The following is a 20,009-nucleotide window of genomic DNA, read 5'->3' on the forward strand; positions in this document are numbered from 1 at the left end:
TTTGGGAATGACCCTTGCGGCTATGGTAGTGGCGAAAAGTTTGCTAGTAGCACGTAGCTCGCACAACCGCACGAAGACGATCTTCCTCTATGTGCGCTGCGTCATCTTGCCACAACTGCTCTTGCTCAAGCTCGTCACATGCGAGCACTCGAGGTGACCCATATGTGAGTTTCGTGAGGAGAACTACCTCTGCCCCGGATAAGAGGGAGAGGGGTGTCTTGCTGGTGTCTCGATTTGTCGTCGTTCTGACTGACCAAAGAACCGCTGGCAACTCATCAATCCAGCGCCTTCCGCACTTGCGTAGCTTGTCCAAAGTTTTTGTCCTTGTCGCCGAGGTCTTGGACGTACTGCACGACGGTGCGACTTGAGAATTGCATGTCGTTGTCAGTGGCGACCCTGTTTGGCACACCAAAACGGCGGACTATCCCCTTTAAGAACTCGATGGCTGATAACCTCATAAAAAGGAAGGATTACTCAAAGTTAATATAACTTAGCTTTTTGGTCGCTAAGTGGATTATTATCGCGATTATGGGCACCGCCGCTCGCCTTCTTCTTCGGAGCCATGGCGACGAGAGAGCTATTGTACTAGCTACGAACCAGATTCTCACAACTAATTCCCCCTACTTGGCGCGCCAAAGATGTCGGGGAAACCGATCACCTATGGGGTCACAAGGATCCCTTCTATGTTCGGCGGGGGATTAGTTGCATGAATAGCAGGTCAAGTCGTTAGCACACAGAGGATTTTCATCCAGGTTCGGGCCGCGAAGATGCGTAATACCATAGTCCTGCTTTATCTAGTTATATGAGTGTGTTCTTGAGCTTTTGAATTAGCTATTATGCGTGCTTTGTCCAAAAGTCCGAATCCCCTTCTCTGTGAGCCTCGGGCCTCCTTATATACACAAAGGGGTTGCCATAGCGGCACACTGGAGGTGGCAAGCTACAGTGATACGAGCTTATCGCTCGATCAACGTAGGACAAGTGCATTTAATGTGATGCCTACGTGTCCTCTCGCTTTATTGGGGACGGCAACAGAGGCCATCCCGTCCTTCACCGCTCCCCCTCGTCTTGCCTAGCATCTGGGCCGACGAGGCATGCAGCGCCATGCTAGCCAACCAGCTGCTGTGTTGGCAAAGTGGTAGGCTTCCGCGAAGATCTGCATGCCGCACGCAGGCGCCTGCTTTACTGGTATGCTTATCGCCGCATTGGAGTGGTGGTGAGGTGGCGAAACCCTGCCGAGCGTGGGCCTGGCCGCGGCCCAGCGGTCATCCCCGGCAAGGCTTGCCGGGGGCCTTGGAGTCGTCCCCGGCAGGGGTCTTGCCAGGGGTCTTCATCATTTGATCCCACGTGGACTCGTGGGTTGTTGATCTTTGTGAGGAGCCACATGCTTCCGGGCATGCGCTCCTCAAACCTTGGTCTTTATCATTGTTGATGGTGTCAGAGCTCTCAAGCCCAAGGGTGGTGGCCTTGTTGGTCTCTTGGAAAGTTGCCCTGGCAAAAGGCTTGCCGGGGGCCGCGCAGGTCGCCCCGGCAAGGCTTGTTGCCGGGTGTGGCCCTGCTTGCCTCTTGCTGCTCGCTACTCTAAGCACTTGCCTTGATGTTCTTTGTTCTTGTCTCTTGTTGTCTTCCTCTGCCTCGCCAAGCCTCGCTGTAGGGGTGGCTGCGACCATCCATGCACAAGTAAGGGGTACAGAAGCACCCATACTTTTGTACACCGACAGAATTGGTATGGTATATTCATACCATAACATAAGAACAATAAGAACTCGAATTCTTATTGATACTGGAACTCAGAGCATAGGAGGGAAAGTCGGTTTACGGATGGAATCAAATACGCAGTATTTACAGAAAAAAGTCTTCGTTTATTGGGAAAGAATCAATATACTTTTATTGTCGAATCAGGATTCACTAAGACAGAAATAAAGCATTGGGTCGAACCCTTCTTTGGTGTTAAGGTGGTAGCTGTGAATAGCCATCGACTACCTGGAAAAGGTAGATGAATAGGAGCTATTCTAGGCCATACAATGCATTACAGATCTAAGGATGTTGCCCAACAGTAATTTGTTTACCCACCGTATGCTATTTTCAAGAGAGAAGCCTCTAGTGAAAACTATCGCCCCCGGTCTATCTTTTATTATATATTAAAACCAAAAATACCTTGTTGTTTCTTTCATTTATTTCTTTTGTATTTTTGTCCGATCTATCTATCAAATACCATACAAGTTAATCTTGCTCGTAACTGTCCAAGGATTGACAACCCCTTGTTCGCAATGGGTTGCAAGGATTTGATGTTTGTGTGCAGGTGCTGCTAACGAGTTGTTGCTTAGTTCTCCTATTGGATTAATAACCTTGGTTCTTAACTGATGGAAATATTTATCTCTATTGTACTACATCATCCTGTTGACGCTGGAACGCGTCACACGAACACGTCGATGTGTACCCGCGGCGCCGAGGGAGATGCTCCGCAACTCACACCGTGGGAGGCCGACTTCCAGCGTGATACGCAAGACAACAAGCCAGCGCTTTTGGGACCAGACGCCCCGCTCGCCCGGGAGGGACCCCGTCAGGGCTCACGGCGACGATTGGCTGCTCGAGGTCAGTCTTACCGCCCCTAGAGCCTCGTGGATTCGCAGCCTCCAATCTTGAAGAACGACGAAGAATGAGAAGAAAGATACAAGGGGAGAGATAAAAGTAGATGAACACGAAAAAGCAGTAGATTGATTGATCGATTGTGTGTTGTTAAATCGGCCGTCACCCCTTAGGTATATAAGAGGCGACTGGACTTCCCGTGCAAGGAAAAGGCTTGGATTCACGTCCAAAACCCTAGTCAAATTCGGATTGGTTTTGTCTGAACTTTCCAAAACTGTTCGGTTTAAACTGGTTGCACCTTGCGGGTCTTTTTTGTGGTGGTAAACGATCTCGGATGGAAATGAGCCCAAAAGCAATCTTGACCGTTTCAACGAGACGAACAACTTTTATGTTGAATATTTTTTGATCAAAGGTTATCTTGAGGGTCAAATCGGTCGCCCAAAACAGGCTATCCCTCGCGCTACCCATCAGACAGGGTGTGTGGTGGGGCGCGTCAGTTTTTGCCTCCTGACAGGGTTGTATTCTGATGATTCTAACTTTTGCATACGAAGTCGGATGGGAATGATTTTTATATCAAAATTGATCGTTTCGACGAGACGAAGACAATCCTTGTAGATAATTTTTACATTTGAGGTCGTCTTGGGGGCTTAATCAGCCAAACTATACTCTGAATATAACATCTTAGTACTTTGAGCATAGTTTCGGCCTTCGAGATGAAATCGGACTGCGATGACCCAAACTTTAAAGATGTTCATATCGACAATATGGAACTCTTTCATGAAGATCACTTCTCCATTTGAGGCCATCTTAAATAAGTTATTGACCGTGCCAAAATCTGGTGTCAACACATGGCCCCCTGTTTTTTGGCAAAGTTTGTGTGCCGGAAAATAACTTCCGCATAGCTTGTTCTAAGGACGATGTCAACACTCCATCGGCCATTTTGCATGTTCTTAGGACAACAAGTATATATCGGCCATTGCTTGTTTGAACCTCTTGATGCAAACTTGGGTGAAAACTTCTCAGCTTCTATAACAATCCGGTGATAAGGTTTCATAGATCAAAACCATCCTCCGAACCATATTGTTCACCCTTTCGCTAGGATTTTGCAGATAATCAAGAATGAACTTCCTCTAATCCTTACTTCGCCTGCATAAAAGTTTCATTAGTGGCCGAAGCGGTGGGCTTCGATTCAGCCTTACCTATGTTGACAAGACCTAGCATCGGCTATTGATAGAAATGCAATACACCATGGTTAACATAGTAGCCGGACGCTTGTTGTGCCAACTCTTTCGAATTGTCATGCCTAGATATATGAACAATTTCAAAACAACACAAGGTAAATCTTGCATCTAGACATACCAAAAGATAAACTATAAGTGATCCGTCAAAACATTGATAACCCTTGGATATTTGTTGCACTACTAATAACGAATCACCGGAAGCCTCAATATGTATAGCACCTAGATCAAGGCAATGCTCCAATCCGAATGACAATGCATATTCGGCTTTGATCATTGTGTAAAAATATCTTAAGCGGCATGAGGCTTCACAAACTAGCTCCATATGGAGATAAATAAACAACACCAACACTTTGGCCATTGCTACAAATTGAACCGTCAAAATATAATCTCCATAGTACTAGAGAGACAAAGCTAATATCACTTAACATGTACCTTGTCTTGGTTCCAATTGAACTAAGGACGGTGTTAGAATTCCACACCGTCCATGATCAGATAGTTTCTTAGGACGATAGTTAAGTATCGGCCATTACCATGAGGTTCATATAGAATTCATCCATTAAAACATGTATAGCCGAAATAAACAAATAAAATAGCAATAAAATATTTCGGCTCCTTTGTCTTAGCAACAAAAATGTAACTAACAAAATGAATAGTGATTTGGTAATACTCTATCATCATATAGAAAATTATGTTGCATCCATGGATCAAAATAAGTCCATGGAGGGTAACTGATCATACATGTGGATGAATTCCATGGCAAAGGCATCAATGGCATTGTTGAAGAAAATGGATGATGTGCTAACCGAAGATTTTGATGTTGTGATGCACACCTTCGGCTTAATTGTCTGTTGCTTCCATCATTCTCCTTCTTCATTTTATTGTACTTGTTGCAATTGAAGCATGCACATCGTTTTTGTTTTGATTGATCCTCTTGGGAACCCATGCCATGTTCCTCTTTCTAATCTCTTGTGCACTAAGATTTTGTAATTCCTTCTTTTGCCAATACGATAAGCCGAGTGAGCATCTCGACTGTGATTTTGTTTCAACCAGTGGCAACTCTTTCTGGGCCTTGTGCACCCTCAACTTATTTTCTTCAGATTTGGCACTCTGATTTTTATCAATTGATTGTTTCACTTCTTTGCCTTTTGTAGCCAATGTCAACATTTTAATTGGCTCTTTGTTATTTGAGATCAAATCTAAAGTAGCACAATTACGACCATCTCTTTTCACGCGGTAAACTTGCTTTACCACCTGTTTATTCTTCCTTGAGCTCTGGACCGATTCCTTGTGATTGAAACGGTCTTTGAAGCGTGATTGTTCAAATGTTGATCTTCTTGGAGCTGCATAGTATTGGTGAGATGGTCTAGAATAAGATGGAGAATGTGCCCTTGTATCATACCTGTCCCATGATGAATATGTATCTATATGAGCATAGGGAGGCATCCAAGGCATTGGCATTGGTAGCCCAAAATAAGGATATGAATATGTTGCATTAAAATTATCACTTTGCCAATACCGATCCTCATATTTGCGCCTTGGGGGTGACCTTGGTTTCTTTGCATGATTTGGCCGATAAGCATTCTTCTCTTCACTCATCTTTTGATATTTATCCAATAGTTCAGCAAAGGTGATTTTTGATCTCTTACACTTGCGCTTATTTCGGCCTTTGTTTTCTTTTGGTTTGCTTTCATCGATCATTGGATTTTCTTGCTGCCCCCCAGTCCTTGGTGTCTCCATTGTAGCTTCGATGGAATTTTCGCCCTCAAGATTATGTTCATTATGCTCTTCAACAACTTCTTTACTTGAAACCTTGATCCCATCACCTGCAATTTTTACATTCTCTTTAAATGGATCGGCTTGAAGCAGTCGATGCAAAAACCTTTTGCCATCGGGACCAATCGGAATAGGCTGGTCATCTCTTGGTGTTTCAACAAACTTCAATCGTCCTTTTTCAATGGCCGATTTAACTATTTGCCGAAACATGTTGCAATCCTCAAAATTATGTTTGGACGAATCATGCAACTTACAATACATTCGTCCTTGGATTGATGGCTTAACATGGTGATCGAGAATTGTAATGTAATTATTTTTCAGCAACAAATCAAATATTTGATCACACATGCTTGAATTGAAGGTATACTTCTTGTTTTCTAGCCGATCTTGCTGTTTGAACGGCTTTGGAGATAAGCAAACGAATGGTTCAGATTTGGAATCTCCCCATTCGGCTATGTATTGTGTTTTCCACTCTATCTCCGATGTCTTTGGATAAGATATTGTATTAGCATCAGTTTTCTCAATAGAATTTAACCTTGGCTTTAAATTTCTGAAATGAAGATATTTAGAACATACATGTCTCAGTTGAGACCAAGTGCAAGCCAAGTACGAAATAAGCAAAGCTACCCAACTAGATATGAACTTTAGATAAAGCAACGGGGAAAGCTTTGGTTGTAACAATAAGTCATTATCGGTCTTTATAAATGGCGCAATGGTTTGACCGATATGTTCCATAACAATTTTATTGCTAACAAGTAAATTACCCTTCTTCATTGGTCTTTCAAAATTACTTATGAGAATATTTCTTATAGATGCATCAATAATGAAGTTGCGACCAAATCTGAAAATAGGTAAATTACTCGCTATGCATACCTCTTCAAATATGTTGGGACAACATGATGGTGGTTCCATTTGAAGAACATCTTGCTCCGTCTTGGATGGCTTCCCAACACCTTGTCATCATCTTTTTCTTGAATCTGTGCATCATTGCTTTGAAGATTTTTGTCGGCCGAACTTTGTTCGGCTACTTGTTCTTGTCCTTGAAGCTTGTCAATTTCTACGGCACGGAACTCATAGGGCAGGAAGTAGGTTCCATTAACTTCAGAAAAATCAAGCACCATTGTTTTCCTATGCTTGCCATGTCCTTTCTCAATAATGCTTGTCTCGTTGGATTTGATGGATTCAGAATATATACTACTTGATTCGGATTTTTCAACTGAAGCACTTTCATGTTCCGAATCATCCTTCTTTTCATTGATACTACCAATTGGCAATGCTTCTTTTATCTGAGCCAATTCTTTTTCTATTTGTTTCTGACGGCGAGCGGCAAAATTAGCTTTAAGCTTTTTCTATATTTCAGCCCACTCCGGATATGATTGCCCCCCAATGCTTTTAGATTCTTTCGGCAATGACACAAGGGTGTTGCCGAAATTTTGCAATTGTGTAGGGGGTGTATAATATGATATAGTACTAGGTGACATATGCATTGTTGTAAGACCATCCTTTTGCTCGCCAATTTTATCAATTGGCAAAGATTCATCTTCTTGCAAAACTATAGCTTTTATTGCGGCATAATCAGGAAATAGCCCCTTTTCATGTTGTTCAAGGCAAAGAGCACTAATTCTCTTATTTTGGGCTAAACTCTTCAATGCAGCCACCACTACCTCATCTTCTACAATGTTGGGCACAACCACTCCTGTAAAATTTACATTCATTCGGCTATAACCAGGAAGGTGTGAAGCCAAATTATGAGCATCTACAGTTGTGTATGGTGCCGAAGAATTAGTAACATGAGGTGTAGCATATGACGGTTGAGAGTAACTGGCCGAATAGCCACTAGTAGCATGGCCAATTCTCTCATTCATCGGCATGGTTGGATTACTATATTGCACATTAGCTGCCGATGAATAAAAGGGTGAAACACTTTCTTGTATGGCATTGGAAATTCTAACTTGGGATGTTTCAAATTGATTAATCGAACTCATCATGTTGCTTATCGGCATATGAATTTCTGGGTTGCCGATGCGTGTGAGTTGGGATACATATGGTGCATGTTACTAATATCATAAGAAGTTGAAGTATATAAATTACTTTGAATCGGCCCTTGCACGTAGTTAGTTGCATGATTGAAAAGACTAGGGTTGGCCGATAGAGTATACTCATTGAATGATCTAGTAACACCATATCAATTATTTGCATCTACATAAAGGGATTGGGTATTCATATTACCTTTGTAGACTGCAAACCCTAGATGACGATCTCTTTGTAGCAAAAACGGGCCGGAGACCGTTCGAAGCTTCTTCCCAAGCGGAGTTGCCAAAAAGTGTGTTGATGCTAGAACGCGTCAGACGAACACGTCGATGTGTACCCGCGACACCGAGGGAGATGCTCCGCAACTCACACCGCGGGAGGCCGACTTCCAGCGCGATACACAAGACAGCAAGCCGGCGCTTTTGGTACCAGATGCCCCGCTCGCCCGGGAGGGACCCCGTCAGGGCTCGTAGCGACGATTGGCTGCTCGAGGTCGGTCTTACCGCCTCTAGAGCCTCGCGGATTCACAGCCTCCAATCTTGAAGAACGACGAAGAACGAGAAGAAAGATACAAGGGGAGAGATAAAAGTAGATGAACACGGAAAAGTAGTAGATTGATTGATCGATTGTGTGTCGTTCAATCGTCCGTCACCCCTTAGGTATATAAGAGGCGTCTGGACTTCCTGTGCAAGGAAAAGGCTTGGATTCACGTCCAAAACCCTAGTCAAATTTGGATTGGTTTTATCCGAACTTTCCGAAACTGTTCGGTTTAAACTGGCTGCACCTTGCGGGTCTTTTTTGTGGTGGTAAACAATCTCGGATGGAAACAAGCCCAAAAGCAATCTTGACCGCTTCGACGAGACGAACAACTCTTATGTTGAATGTTTTTTGATCAGAGGTAATCTTGAAGGTCAAATTGGTCGCGCAAAACAGTTTATCCCTCGCGCTACCCATCAGACAGGGTGTCTGGTGGGGCGCGCCAGTTTTTGCCTCCTGACAGGGCTGTATTCCGATGGCTCTAACTTTTGCATACGAAATCGGATTGGAACGAGTTTTATATCAAAATCGATCGTTTCGACGAGACGAAGACAATCCCTGTAGATAACTTTTCCATTTGAGGTCTTCTTGGGGGCTTAATCAGCCAAACTGTACTCTGAATATAAGATCTTAGTACTTTGAGCATAGTTTCGGCCTTCGAGATGAAATCAGACTGCGATGACCCAAACTTCAAAGATGTTTATATCGACAATACGGAACTCTTTCATGAAGATCACTTCTCCATTTGAGGCCATCTTAAATAAGTTATTGACCATGCCAAAATCTGGTGTCAACACATCCTCTCCCCTTCGTAGAAATCCCAGCGCAAATCACAAGTAGCAACCACCACCGTGCTCTAAAAGATATAAGTGAAGTACTAGAGCTACAACGTAGCTCAAAAGATATAAGTGAAGCTGAAAGAGTATTCTAACAAATCACAAATAAATATGTGCCCCTCTCAAATGGTGTGTCTAGCAAAGATGATTGTGGCAAATTAAAAAGCAAACAAAGGAAAACTCATATAATAAACGACGCTCCAAGCAAAACTCATATCATGTGATGAATAAAAATATAGCTCCGGGTAATTTACCGATGGTTGGTAGAAAATAGAGGGGATGCCATACGAGCCATCCCCAAGCTTAGATGTTTGGGTCTCCTTGAATATTACCTTGGGGTTCCTTGGGCATCCCCAAGCTTAGGGTCTTGCCACTCCTTATTCCTTCATCCACCGCGATCTCACTTAAAACTTGAAAACTTCATCACACAAAACTCAACAGTAAACTCATGAGATCCGTTAGTATAACAAGCAAATCATCAACTTTAGTTATTGTTGTAAACCCATTAATATTTTATTATTGCATATACCTACTGTATTATAACTTCATCATGACTTACCCCTCGATACAATCCATAGATTCATTAAACAAGCAAACTATGCAACGAAAACATAATCTGCCAAAAACAGAACAATTTGTAATGTTTTGAACAAACGCATTACTTTTGTAACTCCAAAAATTATGAAGAAATAGGACATCGTGGGAAATTTGTATACCAATAATGTTTATAATATTCAGAATTGTATCACGTTCCAGTGAATTTAAACAATTTGTCTACTGGGTGCAAAAGTTTCTGTTTTTTCACAGAATCTAATCAACTACCAATCAAATCATCCCAAAGACTTTATTTGGCACAAACACTAATTTAAACACAAAAACACAACCATAACAGTAGCATAATTGCGTTGACACTCAAAAATGGAAAATAAAAAAGAAAAACAAAGATAACTATTGGTTTGCATCCCAACAAGCACTATTGTTTTATGCCCCTAGCTAGGCGTAATGCATAGTTTCAAGTATTGTCATCCTTCAAATTAATTCCATAGGTGCCCCTCACAATAGATTCATATGGTGGCTTAATTATATTTCTAAGGAAGTGTTCCATTCCTTTCTTTAATGAAAACTTGAATCTTATATTACCTTGTTTCATATAATAATAGCACCTATGGTACGTAGGAAATGCCTACCAAGTATTATAGGACAAGTCAGATTGCAATCAGTATCTAGCACAATGAAATCAATAGGCACATAATTTCTATTTGCAAGAATAAGCACATCACTATTCTAACCAAAGGTTTCTTAATGGTGGAATCCGCTAAGTGCAAATTAAGGGAACACTCATCCAAATCATGGAGGCCTAGCACATTACATAAAGATTTTGGTATAGTGGAAATGCTAGCACCCAAATTACATAAAGCATTGCACTCGTAATTTTTTATCTTTATTTTAATAGTGGGTTCCCATTCATCGTATAAATTTCTAGGTATTGAAACTTCCAATTCTATCTTTTCTTCTAAAGCTTTCAACATAGCTTCTATGATATGTTTAGTAAAAGCTTTATTTTGTTGATTGATTACATCTTCAAGAGACCTCCACATTCTTAACTCTTCCAGGATATCAATCGAATTCACGATGAGAAATACCATCCTTGCCCCTCAATGATTTGTGTTATCATCGACAGCATTATTGCCTTCCCTCCAACACAAACTTGTTCATGTTATGGAGCTACTTGATATCTAGCTTATGCTATGTTCTACGTTGGAGTATTACCGTCTTTATGTCAAGGATGTTGCGAGAATTTCTCCGCCTCTTAAGGAATCTTGATATAGTAATACTTCTCACCATCTCCATTCATTTATTGCTCCCCGTGTTGTTTCTAACCGGAATACCTACGATTGAACCATGATGTGTGAATTCAGTGCTTCTAGCAACCCTATTGCTTTGGAGCTAATGTACGATAATTTTGTGCTTGGTAATTTGGCTATTGAATCAACATTCTAACAGTGATCATGCTGCCTAGTCCAGATTTCTGGGTGCACCTTTCGATCAATGTTAATTGACGGTGTTTTCCCCGAGCATATGCATTATATCCTTTGGTCCGGTCAATGCTATCCCGAAGCCTGACTGTGGTACTCAAGCATCAACAAGAACATTGGAAGCTTAATGCTAAATGTTTCTTGATACATTACCCAAACACCATTGTATGCGTAACATCTTGAGTTTGCTCGCCCCTTTCCCCATATGGTTATCTACTTACAGACCTGTCATGATCATTTTCCTTTCCATTGTTTTGTTTAAATCTGATAATCACATTTTTCCTTTCCATTGTTTTGTTTAACCTTTCTGGTAAACTAACTTATCTGGGTAGTGATAATTCCCTACTTATGTAAACACCTCGGTGTACAACTCTATCAGCAAGACCCTATTACTATTGTTGATGACATTCCGGTAACCACCGATGGACGAGAACTTTGCCTATTGGCTCGCCTCGTTTCAACGAACAGGAAAATGATTCTCTTCGTCCCTCGCCCTTGGTACCAACGTAATTGCAACATAACTGACAGGCTATCCTCTTATAGGCCTTGCTATCATGACCGTGCAAGATGTCAGCACCCTTCCTACTTTTAACCCACATGGTGGGCCCATAACCCACAGTTCCGCAGGATCAAAACCTGACTCTCCTATACATCCCTGTTTCCAAAGTTGTGCCTCACGCTTGGCTTAGAATGTAAATCGCGAGCCACCTTCCTAGAGATGATCCGCTCTAGTATCAAACACAAAAAATATTTTCGTTGCTCTAAACCTCTTCCACCTTCTGATTAGGCATCCAACGATTGCCTGCCCCCTCGAAACTTCTCATGGTACCTTCTTACTTAGCTCTCGATATTTTCTTGAGTTTCAATTTGAGAGTTACTTTCCGCCATCTCCCCTGATGTTATCTACCAGATAAGTGACCTTGTAGAGGTCCATTCTCCCGTAGGTACCCTTATCCTTTTGTAAGTATGATAGAATTCCCGAAGAAAGGATGAAGACTTCATCATAATGACCTGAAGCAGAGAAATGAAGACATCAACGTAACGGATCAACCTCTTCGAGAAGACCAACCAAGACCAAGAAGACTCAATAGAATTTCATAACCAGACCTTTTCCCCATTGCTCCACCTCTTAAATCTCGGGACGAGATTTCTTGTAATGGAGGAGATTTGTAACACCCCAAGAATCATGCTATAGTAATCACATGCCTAATGATGCCATGTCATCACAATTAAGTTGCTAATCCTCACTTCGTTAAACTCAAATTCAAATTCAAATTCAAGTCAAAATTTACATCTTCAAAAATGCAAACAAAATAGTTCATAATTATGCAAATAATTCCTAAGTAATTGTGTTGAGGAAAACAACATCACCTAAATTCCCCAAATGCCCCTAGGATTTAAAACAGTGCCGAAAACTGCCCCATTAATCTATTTTCAATTATATAAAATTTAAAAGAAATTATCTTGCCTCGAAACCTTTTTATGGCAGTGCTAAATATTGCAAATTATTTATGTGGCACAATCCCATATTTTACAAAAGTCTTGTGTGGCCTAACAATTTGCAAAACAGAGAGTAAATAAAAGGAACATGAATAGAAAAGAAAAGAGCAAGAAACCGCTGTGCTTGGGCCATCAGTGCACAGTGTAGGGTGGCCCAGCCCACGTCGGCCTTTCCCCTTCCTCGCGCCAAACAAAACTGTGCGTGCGCCATGGCCATCTGTGGCTGATGCTGCCGCTCGATGGACGCCACGACGGTGCCCCTGTATCCCTGGAGGGGATAAGAACAACGCCCCCTTCTGCTAACCCTAGTCACTTCTCTCCCTCCATCACCCGCCCCCCTTGTCCTTTTTCATGCCCGAGACATCGATGGTCATGTCGCCGTCGATCCCGCGCCCATCTTGCTCCCCGCCGACTAGCTCCATGTCCGGGAGCTCCTCCAACATCACAAACGTCACCTACGAGGATGGCCCCGAGCAGTGCTACCCCACATTGCCGCCATCGGCCAGCTTCTTCCTCCTTGACCGCCGCCGCTTGTACAATCGATCCGCTCCATCGAGGACCACTCTGGCTTCCCTGAGCCCCCTACCAACCCCACTATGAGCCCCGCTCCTCCTCGACCGCCCCTCACCCTCTCCCGTGCGCCATAGCTAGTCCTCGTCGGGCGCCGCTGCTAGCTGCCGCTTGGCTATCGTCATAGTAGTTGTCCCGACCACCCCCGTCTCCAACTGGGCACACCGGCATGCTCAGGACCACACGGCGAAGCCATCCGTGCCCTTAGACCGCCTTGTCTTGCCCCATGTCATCAATGCCATGCTCGCCTAAGACCGTCGCCGCTTGATGACCCACAAGTCTAGGGTATCTATCGTACTCCTTTCTATAAGTAAGAGTGTCGAACCCAACGAGGAGCAGAAGGAAATGACAAGCGGTTTTCAATAAGGTATTCTCTGCAAGCACTAAAAATTATCGGTAACAGATAGTTTTGTGATAAGGTAATTCATAATGGGTAACAAGTAACAAAAGTAACTAAGGTGCAACAAGGTGGCCCAATCCTTTTTGTAGCAAAGGACAAGCCTGGACAAACTCTTATATAAAGCAAAATGCTCCCGAGGACACATGGGAATTTCTGTCAAGCTAATTTTCATCATGCTCATATGATTCGCGTTTGTTACTTTGATAATTTGATATGTGGGTGGACCGGTGCTTGGGTACTTCCCTTCCTTGGACAAGCATCCCACTTATGATTAACCCCTCTCGCAAGCATCCGCAACTACCAAAAAAGAATTAAGGTAAACCTAACCATAGCATGAAACATATGGATCCAAATCAGCCCCTTACGAATCAAAGCATAAACTAGGGTTTAAGCTTCTGTCACTCTAGCAACCCATCATCTACTTATTACTTCCCAATGCCTTCCCCTGGGCCCAAATATGGTGAAGTGTCATGTAGTCGACGTTCACATAACACCACTAGAGGAGAGACAACATACATCTCATCAAAATATCGAACGAATACCAAACTCACATGATAACCTATAGCAAGACTTCTCCCATGTCCTTAGGAACAAACGTAACTACTCACAAATCATATTCATGTTCATAATCAGGGGGGAATTAATATGCATTAAGGATCTAAACATATGATCTTCCACCGAATAAACCAACTAGCATCAACTACAAGGAGTAATCAACACTACTAGCAACTCACAGGTACCAATCTGAGGTTTTGAGACAAAGATCGGATACAAGAGATGAACTAGGGTTTGAGAAGAGATGGTGATGGTGAAGATGTTGATGGAGATTGACCCCCTCTTGATGAGAGGATCGATGGTGATGACGATGGCGACAATCTCCCCCTCCCCGAGGGATATTTCCCCGGCTGAACAGCTCTGCCAGAGCCCTAGATTGGTTGGTCCTGCCCAGGTTCCGCCTCGAGACGGCGGCGCTTCATCCCGAAAGCTTCCTTATGATATTTTCCAGGGCAAAAGACACCATATAGCAGAAGATGGACGTCGGGGGCCTACCAGGTGGCCCACGAGGCAGGAGGGCGCGCCTAGGGGGTAGGGCGCGCCCTCCACCCTCGTGGCTGGTGGGTGGGGCCCCTCTAGTGCTTTCTTCACCCAATATTTTTAACATATTCCAAAACTGACTTTCGTGGAGTTTCAGGACTTTTGGAGTTGTGCAGAATAGGTCTCTAATATTTGCTCCTTTTCCAGCCCAGAATTCCAGCTGCCAGCATTCTCCCTCTTCGTGTAAACCTTATAAAATAAGAGAGAAAAGGCATAAGTATTGCGACATAATGTGTAGTAACAGCCCATAATGCAATAAATATTGATTAAAAGCATGATGCAAAATGGACGTATCAACTCCCCCGAGCTTAGACCTCGCTTGTCCTCAAGCGAAAGCCGGTATCAAAAAATATGTCCACATGTTTAGAGATAGATGTGTCGATAAAAAAATACGGAAATGAGGGCATCATGATCATCTTTAGAACAGCAATACATATAAATTGTCATATGATTTCTTATCCTAAAGTAACAATTTATTCACAATGTAAAGTATGAATAAAAAACTTCATTGAAAACTAACAAACTATGATCTTGGTCATTGAAGCAATTGCAATTTATCATAACATCGGAGAGAGTCAATAAAAGAGCTTTTTAGCAAGTCCACATACTCAACTATCATTTAGTCTTTCATAGTTGCTACACTCACGCGATACTTATGGGTATGAAGTTTCAACCAGACACAAAGAAAGATAGGGGCTCATAGTTTAGCCTCCCAATCTTTTACCTCAAGGGTAATGTCAACAATAATAGTTTATGAAAACCTACATCCAAGTGGATATATATATATAGGGTTGGTCTATTCTACAACTGATTGTAAAATAATATTCTACAATAGGCAAGCCCATATATAAGGTAGTTTTGAATCGGAGACCGGCCCGACCAGGCAACACATGCTCGGATCCCGAAAACAGATCCCCCGACCAAGCACCCTCGGCCCCGACCCCGGCCGCACTGGCGGCAGCGGCACTCCCAGTGGTTGCCGCCACCGTCATAGCCACCTCCTCAAGGGAGCCTCCTTCCCCGACACCCTTCAAGGCTACCCAGCCCTCGGCAGCCCTCTCCGCGGTGAACCCGCTTCCCCCTCGTCCACCGCCGCCACGGGCGTCGGCGGCGCGGCGGCCCTCTCCCACTTCCGGCGCCGTGCGCGGAACAACGCGGGAAGCTGCCGTGACAGCTGCTGCACGGCGCCGCCGACGAAGGCGCCGATGTCGGACCTGGCCTGCCCGAGCCGGCCGCCGATCTCCATGAAGGACGCGACGACCACAGCCGGGAGGTCGACGCTGACCGTGAAGGGGGCGGCGGGGAGCTCGATGTCAAAGGGGAGGAGCTTGAGCAGCGGGGCGGGCCACGGGAGCTACGGTGTCTGCACGTGGAGGTGGAGGAGCATCCCCGAGATGCCCTGCGCGAGGCGGTAGGCCAGGTCCTGCCAGGGCCGCTGCATGCCCAGCAGCGCGTCCAGGGAGATCTCCATGGATGGCGGCGGTACGGGGCACCGGGCGGAGGCGCGCCCTAGCGTAGCGGATTAGCTCGAGCAGCAGCAAAATAGACTGGCAGTAGCCTGTGTATCCCTACCATCGAGGTGTTCGACGGGAAGTACAAAGGTAGCAGTAATGGGAAGTACATACAATATTTAGGTCGAAGTACAGAGCAGTACAGCATGCGAGCGAGGAAGTACCTGCTGAGAATTATTCTTGCTAGCGAGGCAGTACCATAGTTACACTGAGAGGAGTATCGAGTAGTTTGAAGTAGCAGTACAGGGTGTCCTTTATGCTAATTTGGTACTCATCTTTTGTAGCTGCTACTTGGAGCTGTGGAATTAGCAAGCTTAGGGAAGTGCAAAAAAGGTTCTCTATAGTGAAGAGTAGCAGTACATAATATTTTGAAGCAGCAGTGCAGATAAAACTGCAAAACTAGCCTTAATAAAAATTGTGTAATTGAGAAGTACAAACCCTATAAGATCAAGAAGTACGAAACTGATATTCCCAAGAAGTACAAGATACATGTCGAAGGAAACTGACTTATGTAAAATAATTTACGAGCAATACAATTTAATCATTTTGAGTAATACAAAAAAATTATTGCCGAGCAGTACGAAACTCGTATTCTACGGCTGCGGGGTTATTACGGGTTCCAACGTCGAGCACAAGCATGAGCTCCTTCTCCAGCGAGAGGTGCGAGGGTAAAATGTACTTCTCTTCATCTTGGCATTCTGTGGCATTCTTTTTACTCCGGCGGGCGGTGAGGAGATTGAATGAAATTTTAACCTCCTGAGTGGAGAATTATGGGAAGTACAAAGGTAGTAGTAATGGGAAGTACATACAATATTTAGGTAGAAGTACAGAGCAGTACAACATGCAGGCGAGGAAGTACCTGCTGAGAATTATTCCTGCTAGGGAGGCAGCACCATAGTTACACTGAGAGAAGTAGCAGTACAGGGTGTCCTTTATGCTAATTTGGTACTGATCTTTTGCAGCTGCTACTTGGAGCTGTGGAATTAGCAAGCTTAGGAAAGTGCAAAAAAGGTTCTCTATAGTGAAGAGAAGCAGCAATGCAGATGAAAATGCAAAACTAGCCTTAATAAAAATTGTGTAATTGAGAAGTACAAACCCTATAAGATCAAGAAGTACGAAACTGATATTTCCAATAAGTACAAGATACATGTCGAAGGAAACTGACTTATGTAAAATAATTTATGAGCAATACAATTTAATCATTTTGAGTAATACAAAAAATATATTGCAGACTAGTACGTGACTCATATTCCACAGAAGTACAAGGCAAAATTGTGTTCTTTTAAAATAAATCCGAGCAGTACAATTTATTCATTTCGAGGAGCACAATTATTATTATTATTATTATCGGGCAGTAAGAAACTCATATTCCACAGAAGTACAAGGGTACATGTGGAGGGAATTTGAGTTCTCTAGAAAAAAATATGGGCAGTACAATTTAATCACTTTGAGAAGTACAGAAACTTCTTTATTGTCGGGCAGTAAGAAACTCATATTCCACAGAAGTACAATACTATGTTTCCTTGTAACAGGAAAAATCTTGGTATTCAAAAATCGTGAAGAATTAGAAAAATGTTAAAACACAAAAATTTGCTAAATTTCAATACCTTTCCAACACCATATCACTTGCATCATTCTGAGGTCCAAAGAACATCATGACTCTTGTGTAAAGTCACTATACATAGTGCTTGCCAAAGGATAAAGTGGAAAAAGGAAAGGTGAAGATCACCATGACTCTTGTATGAAGGTAGAAGATACGAATAAAAGATAGGCCCTTCGCAGAGGGAAGTGAAAGTTGTCATGCGCTTTTATGGTTGGATGCACAAAATCTTAATGCAAAAGAAAGTCACTTTATGTTGCCACTTGTGATAGTGACCTTTATTATGCAGTTTGTCGCTTTTATTTCTTCCATATCACAAGCTCGTATAAAGCTTACTTTATTCACACTAATAGATCATACATATTTAGAGAGCAATTTTTATTGCTTGCACCGATGACAACTTACTTGAAGGATCTTACTCAATCCATAGGTAGGTATGGTGGACTCTCCTGGCAAAACTGGGTTTAGGGATGTTTGGAAGCACAAGTAGTATCTCTACTTGGTGCAAGGAATTTGGCTAGCATGAGGGGGAAAGGAAAGCTCAGCATGTTGGATGATCCATGACAATATAACTAGTTCGGATATAAGAAAACATAACCCATTACGTTGTCTTCCTTGTCCAACATCCACTTTTTAGCATGTCATATTTTAATGAGTGCTCACAATCATAAAAGATGTCCAAGATAGTATATTTATATGTGAAAACCTCTCTTTATTTATTACTTCCTATTAATTGCAACGATGACCAAAACTATGTTTTTCAACTCTCAACAACTTTTATTCATCATACTCCTTATATGTGAAGTCATTACTCTCCATAAGATCAATATGATCTTCTTATTTCTTTTTATTCTTTCTTTTATTCCCTCAAGATCATAGCAAGATAGAAAAATCCCTCAACTCAAAACTAATGTTTATTATATATAGCTCACGGACTCGATTACATAGATAGAGATCAAAACAAATCTCAAAGCTAGATCATGATAAAACTTTATTCTACTAGATCAAGATATAACCAAAAGGATCAAACTAAGAAAGACGGTAAAGAAAGAAGTGGGATGGTGATACGATACCGGGGCACCTCCCCCAAGCTTGGAAGTTGCCAAGGGGAGTGTCCGTACCCATGTATTTATGTCTCTTTCTTCGGAGGTGGTGATGATGGAGTTGTTGATGATGTAGTGCCGCACATCGAGCATAAGAGATGCTCCAACTTGCGGATAATGCCCTTGAGTGCGGTGATATGCCCTTGAAACAAAATATTTTCACGTGTGAGATACTTGTTTTGTATGCGAACTATTTCAATCATCTTGAAAGCTTCAATTTCAGTCGAGGTGAGATGATTGTAGTAAGGTTGAAAGACGCATTCTTCTTCTACCGTCGGGACTTGCTCTTCTGCGGCTTTCTTGATCTTGTCACCTTCCTTGATTTCCCCGAGTTCTTCTCGCTTCATCTCTATCTTCATTAACCAAGCGTCATTGCCCACGTTGTTCGAGGAGGGAGATGACATGATGCCTGACCTTGAGAAACTCTGGCAAAAAACATGTTAGAACGAAAACGGGAGATTTTGTCGTGGTACGGTGGTCAAAACCTTCGGGAGATTATATAATCAATTTTTACCGACCAAAAGAAGTATTGTGCAAGAAAACGGAGTTCGAAGGGCACACGAGTTGGCCACGAGGCAGGGGGCGCGCCCAGGGGGGTAGGGGGCGCCCTCCACCCTCATGGATGCCTCATGTCTCTTTCGGACTACTTCTATTTTTCCTAATTTTTAAAATATTCCAAAACAGAGAAAAATTGATATTTGAGCAGTTTTGGAGTCAGTTTACTTACCATACCACATACCTATTCCATTTTGGAGTCTGAAACATTTTGGAAAGTGTCCCTTATGTACTCCTCTGGGGTTACGGTGTCGATAACATTGGTTTCAACATTTATGGGATTACCTGAGATATAATGTTTGATTCTTTGACCGTTCACCACCTTCGAATTTCTGCCTTCGGCATTGTTGATTTTGATGGCACCGGAACGATAGACGTCCTCGATAATGTAAGGACCTTCCCATTTAGAGAGAAGTTTTCCTGCAAAAAATCTTAAACGGGAGTTATATAGCAAAACATAATCACCTACATTAAACTCGCGCTTTTGTATCCTTTTGTCATGCCATCTTTTAACTTTTTCTTTAAACAATTTGGTGTTCTCATAGGCCTGGGTTCTCCATTCATCAAGTGAGCTAATGTCAAATAACCTCTTCTCACTGGCAGGTTTGAAATCATAATTGAGCTCTTTAATGGCC

General features: G+C 42.8%; 1 pseudogene; it reads right to left on the reverse strand.

Annotated features, from left to right (window-relative positions):
- Nucleotides 1-275: 275 nt before the first annotated feature.
- Nucleotides 276-16,076, reverse strand: LOC119360946 (annotated as a pseudogene).
- Nucleotides 16,077-20,009: the final 3,933 nt, after the last annotated feature.

The sequence above is a fragment of the Triticum dicoccoides genome, chromosome 2B, assembly GCF_002162155.2.
Source record: "Triticum dicoccoides isolate Atlit2015 ecotype Zavitan chromosome 2B, WEW_v2.0, whole genome shotgun sequence".
NCBI classification, from domain to species: Eukaryota; Viridiplantae; Streptophyta; class Magnoliopsida; order Poales; family Poaceae; genus Triticum; species Triticum dicoccoides.